This window comes from Pygoscelis adeliae, unplaced genomic scaffold (assembly GCF_000699105.1).
Source record: "Pygoscelis adeliae isolate BGI_AS28 unplaced genomic scaffold, ASM69910v1 Scaffold10, whole genome shotgun sequence".
NCBI classification, from domain to species: domain Eukaryota; kingdom Metazoa; phylum Chordata; class Aves; order Sphenisciformes; family Spheniscidae; genus Pygoscelis; species Pygoscelis adeliae.
Genome location: NW_008824053.1, coordinates 4,938,921 through 4,945,276, shown reverse-complemented (window position 1 = coordinate 4,945,276; position 6,356 = coordinate 4,938,921).

Below are 6,356 nucleotides of genomic sequence, written 5' to 3'. Positions count from 1 at the left end.
GGGGGGGGCAGCAGATGTTTACAGATGTCAGCCCGTACTTGAGGTTATATTGCCGATTCCGCTCGGTGGCAAAGAGCTCGTTTCCCATCCCACCCGCATAGCAACTGGAAATGTAAATTTAATGCCGCTCTTTTTTCGGCTCTTTCACTGGAGGTACAAAACCCAGCAGAGTTTCAAGGCCAGGGGGGCAGGCTGTGGAGCTGGGGTGAGATCTTGGAACAGCCCAAGCACCCTGAACCTCCTCTAAAGCTTACAAGCAGAACTACATCTTGGTGAGTTATTACTAAGCTACAAATAAAAATTACAATTGGAAAGACATTAATAGCTGCCAATGGCAATTCCAGGCAGGATTTAGGATCTCTCTTTTATTAATGTTGTGTAGTTCACTTGTCATATACATGAAACAAAGGCTATTTCCCAATTTAAGGAGGAGTGAAATAGAACCGTGAAAGATGACGCTTTAGTCTGCTTTGCTCTTTGCATGCGTGCACTTTTTGCTAGCAATAACAGCATCGCCAAGAGACAAGCTTCTCAAAAGGGGGTGTGTGCGTGTAGATTACTCACACATTTGTTTTAACTAATTTCACACAACCCTACAGAACAACGGGACTGGCAGAACAGCTGGGTGGCACAGGGCAGGAGCGGAGCTCAGCAGCATCGACAAGCTTTTCTGCCAGAACACGCTTAACACAGAATTACACTCTCGGTGAGTGTTTTCATTACTGGTTAGGTTCCCGTGTCTTCACAAGCACGTTCCAGTCACGCTAACTTCCCAAAGCGTCTTGCCAGTCAGCACAACGTTGTCCAGCAGCAGGAAACATGGCATCTGCATGAAGTTTGTCCATAGGAGAGACAGGGCAAAATACAGGCAATGACGGCGAGGAATGTCCCTAAGCTAACATGTCTGCGTTGCTCCAGCAGCCTCAGTGCTTCATGTAAGCGACAGATGATTTCTAAAGCTGTGCCTCTGAAGGAGGCAATACTTTGTCCAGTATTTTTTCCTCCCATTTTTTTTAGTTACAAGATGAATTGAATCAAAAGTGTTAGGCCAGAAGCCTCACTCCCTCGTTGAAAGTTATGAGGGGGACGGTTTCATAAAAACACATCCATATGAGAGGCTTCCTTAGTAATCTTACCCTGTTGGGGGAACGGACTGTTGTCCTTGTCCCGGGGCAAGCTGCTCTGAGGAGGCTGACGCCGGACACGTGGCTGCTCTGTGTGCCTTCCCTGATCCAGAGCCCTGCGACTCTGCGTGCGGGCCTGTATCACGATGTGTCCGTGTCTGACGACAGCTCTTCCTCTGGCTGCAGTCACAGTGAATACTTAGGCAGCTACAGCACCTGACACTGCCTCAGCCGAGCACTTCCAGAACATAGAAGGGGTATGGAGGAATACAGGTAAAGTACTTCACTCCCTTCCGTGCATCATCCCACCCCAGGAAAGGAAACGATTTCTCCCAGAGCTTCAAGTAATCAAAAGGTGCGGCCTACAATTAACTGGGGCAACAAATATGAACGTTTTGATAATTACCTCAATGGGTAGGTAAATGTTTCAGTGCTGACACCTGCAACCTTGAAATTGGATGACACATTTTAAAATCAGCCTGAGTGACAACCCAAAGGAGAATATATAGCCACTTTGGAAAGCATTAATGCAGATTAAATCCAGTCAATGTCAGAAGTCAGAGTTACTCATAAACTCTTCTGGTCCTCAGATCAGCTCTTCCAGAAGAAAAGCACTTTAAGAACGTGACAGACATTTTGCTTTTGAGCACGCTCCAGCAGACCTCAGTAGAGCTCATGTATATACCTGAGTGAGCAGGAGTTCACTCGAGTGAGTGAACAGGCCTGTCCCACATAGAATCATTAAGGTTGGAAAAGATCATCGAGTCCAACCGTTGACCCAACACCCCCATGCCCACTAAACCATGTCCCTAAGCACCGCATCTACACGTCTTTTAAATACTTCCAGGGACGGTGACTCAACCACTTCCCTGGGCAGCCTGTGCCAATGTTTAACCACTCTTTCAGTAAAGAAATTTTTCCTCATGTCCAAAATAAATATAACATCTGTATAACTTGCCCACTTGCAGGACCAGCACCCAATTATCTCTGCAAAGCTATAACCAACCAAACAAAACCAGAAAAAGGCAAGGTTTAAGAGTAGTTAGCTCTTTTTGATCCTATCCGCAGGGACCCTGAACTAGCAATTGTCTTTAGGTAGAAGCTTTTCCTTCTGATAAGCACGCCCACAGAATCCAGATTTCGAAGAGCAGGTGTTAGTAGAATGGCAGGACAGAATTATTCTTTAAATCATGAGAAATCTGATCTGTTGGAGAGCTAGATTAAAGAGAAAAGCTTGAAAATGAATCTCCCCATTGTGTCACTGCAGGGTAAATCTTTCTTTCCAGTCGTACTTCCAATCTGAAAATTTCCAAATGGTTCACGGAGCACCACAGACACCGCTCAGCCTGCTCTAGGGAACTCTCCTTTCTCCTGTCACTTCCAAAGCTTGGCTCTGTCCCGCAAGCAAAATCCCAGCTCCTCCACCACACTGCCTACAAGATCTTGGCTCACTGCATTTCCCTTCTCTACCCCGCTTGGGAGTGCCAGATGTCCCCACCCCTGAGCACTGCTCAGCTCCTATCCGAGGAGGAGACATCTGCCTCTTCCCCCAGTAACCCAGAACGCAGGAGGCAAACAGGCGCCTTCCTTGCAGCTGGAGTTGAGCTGTCCCAGCAACAGAGTACAACCGGCAGTACTTCTGCAGGGAACTAAATGCTCATCACAGACACGAGCAGGGAAAATCCAGGACAGCGGTAAACATGAGGAACAACTGAAGAGGGACTTGGGTTTTTCTTTGAGACAATTCTTTTGGTTTACAAAGACTGTAGAAAAGTCAAGTTTTCTGGAGCACAGCTGCTTTTAAAAAGCAGGAGGTATTTTCTTTGCTCAAAATTCAAAGCGACACTCAACTGCACTAAACATAAACATGCTTTTAGCATTTTATTAGGCAAGCTTCTACTGTCACCATGACTAGCCCTATCTTATCGTTACCTTTCCCCCGTTACTAGTGCTGCATTTCATACGCATGTACATGCAGATACACCCATCTGCTGAAACAAAAAGCAACAAAGCCTCTACCCAACTTTGAATCTGCTTAAACTGACAGTGAAGCCACATGGTACACTAGGAACTACCTAGAAGTATTCTCAAGAAAATACAATTAAATAAAACACCAAAACTAGAAAAAAAATTTACAGCAGGTTCTCTAACAGTGTTCAGACAAGAACTTAAAGTAATACCTCGTTTCTTTTCAGGTTACCATTTGGTTTGCACTGCACTTAAATACTGAAGAAGGCTGGCAGAAAAAAATGTTTATGTTGTTATTCTTCTACTGTTTCTCTAGGCACCGTAAGACAGTCATTCACCAGCAAACCTTCCGCAGAGGTAGGCTCTGGTGATAGAATGCATTTAAAAATGACGGCCAGATGGTGGCACAGTAAACGCCCTTCTTTTGAAGGGCTGTACGTGTCTGTTAGAAATATTTCTTGTTCCATATGCATATCACAGAGGATCAGACACATACACTCCTCACACAGAACCACCACCTCCCAAAACACATGTCAGCAGAGTATTTACTACCAAATCCAGAAGGAGTTTGTGATTCTAACATTGTCTCCATTAATGAGAAAAATGTCACTATACAAAAGCTCTTTTTTTTTTTTCCCCTCCTTCTTATCAAATCCTTCAAACAGCTATAACTAGCTTTTATAGATTGGAGAGTCAGATAGAATTCTGAATCTATTATTTTACTAAAACCCCAGGGGTCAACTTATCACCTGAAAACCATTTTACATGGACAATTTGACTTTCATGTGGAGTGTCAGAACATACCCTAGATGGAAATCTAAAATAAATTATATGGAATACTGCCTTCTTTGTGCTGAAATTTATCGGTCCCACACTACAATAATTTTGAAAATTGTATCCCTTAAGCTACAGTGCTGAGATATTATTAACTGCTTGACTGAAAGAGCAGTTCTGATTGGCTGCTATAAAGCCGATGGACAGAGACTAATTTCTATTGAACCATATCCTTATCCGAAGCCATTTTCCACCATTCCAAGACGCCAACTTTATTTTCTTCCAGAACACACCGCCCATGTTATTACTATCACCCTCCGTATGCACTGTCATTTTGGTAAACCTGTTCCGGAAGCTAAGAATGCGCCTAAGCTTCTGCTAATATGGTCGCCTGAGACAATCGCACCCGACAGAGGAGGAGGGAGAGAGATCCGCTTGTACCTCTTCTCTTCCTAATACGGGTTATTTTCCTCACTAAGCAAGCCTCCAGTCTCTGAAATGCATCTCTGATGTATCACAAGATAAGCAGATCTATTTCATTGCCCACACTTTCTTAATCACTTCTACTGCCATACTTTTGAAGTAAAATTATTTGATAATGTGTTGATGCTTTGGTGAATGCTCCTTTTACATCTATCAGTGCAATGTTTAGAAACCACCCAACTGACCTCAGAGCCTGAAATCTTTGTAATTGAGGAGATACTGAAAATGTTAATGATCCAGCTGCTGGGTGACAATTCTTTGAGCAGAAATTCCCAGCTAGGCAGAAAAACCTCCTCTAGGCATAACGTGTAAGACACAAGAATGGAGCCCTGGGATAAAAGAAGTTTAATTCCTGCACCCAGTAACCCAACAAGTCTGGACTGCAACAGCTAAAATATTACACCACAACCAGAAAAAAATAAATCAGAATCCTAGTAATTAAGTCTACTGCCTCGCTTACATTCAGATAAACTAATAGCCTTCATAAACCAAAAGAAATTGCTAAAAAGGAAGTTCTGACCTGCATATCCAAGTTTCCAGACAGCACTACTTTAACTTTTTCGTTATGAAACAGTATCGAGCCTCTCTCTTCAAGAGGCACTCAAACTAATGACAGTTCACTGTGTCAATCCCCCTGAGTAGACAACCTATCACTTCTGGCAACGGCGTTCAGCTCAGTAAGGCCTTTGCCAAGCAGGGATTTGAAAACCAAGGTTTGGCAGGTCTCTTCCAAACCCTTTACTGCCTGGCTCTCCAACATCTTTCTTTCACGTTAGGATATATCTAAGATGCAGTAGGAGCCTGTCAGTAAAGGAACACTCCATTGCAAAGTCACAGCCTTTCAGGGAGGGAAGCGGCTCGTTGTTGACTGGAACCCTGTGTTCATTTTCTCTCACGCTAGCTGACTTCCCAAGGGTATTCCTCAAGGATTTGGGGGAGCTCTGCCAGCTTGCCTGCGAGTGGCAGGGGCCTCTTCTGCAGAGCTGGGCTTTCCTTGGTGCCGAAGCTTTGCGTAAGTGTTGGTGCCGGAGCTGTGCTGAATGGTGTAACATCCGAGTTCAGCAATTAAGATGACTACTACATTGACAGTTCATTATTAAAATCATCTAGAGTTATACTTCTACTGAAATAAATATCATATTTTAGAGAATTTGTGCAGTGAGCTGGAACAACTGGGATAAAATGGCATATATAGCTTTAGCTTTGAAACAGTAGTTTTTTGTTTTGGCCAAGCATCTCAATTGGTCAGTGGTGGCCTGTCTCAGGCAGAAATTTTAGAAGCATGAACTTATCTTTAATAGAAAAGATAACCTGAGGAAACTGTTTGGGACAATACAAATAAAACCCTTGTGTCTGCTTTGATTATATCCTACCATTTACTAAAGTGACTAGAGCAAGTTAGCAGAACTTTCTCTATCTTATCCAAACAATAGGAGTTCCCCTGCATCACAAAGTCACAGTACCGAAGATAAGGAAAAGTGCCAAGCTTGGAGTTGGCCACTTGTATTGGTAAATATTCTGAGCAATTTTAAGTGCTTAAACTGTTGCGACAAATGTTTTGGAATCTGTTTCTACAAATGATAGCTTAGTTAGCTCAAAAGGAGAAATTCACAATATCTTAGTGGGCACAACTGATAGATAGAACCTGAATCTAGCTGGAAGTGTGATCAGGTATCAACATGCAGCAGTTTAAAAAAAGTTACGCAAGCTGACCTTAGTATGTGTGACTATCAGGTTTTCACTGTAGAAATATGTATTTTTCTGAGCAGAAATCATGTCATTTATATGCAAATCAGACTATATTCTGCAGCAGTTTCTCCTATGCTGAAGCCATGGGAATTATTTGCACTTAATAAAGCCTCATAAATAGGTTTTGCCTCTAAATGGGTGGGGGAGCAGCAAATATATCATAGCCATTTACAGTTACAAGCGTCTTTTTATTTTGAAAGTTATATGCATCCTTTAATAGGAAGTTTCACAGTTGCAAAAGAAACATTGTTTCATTTA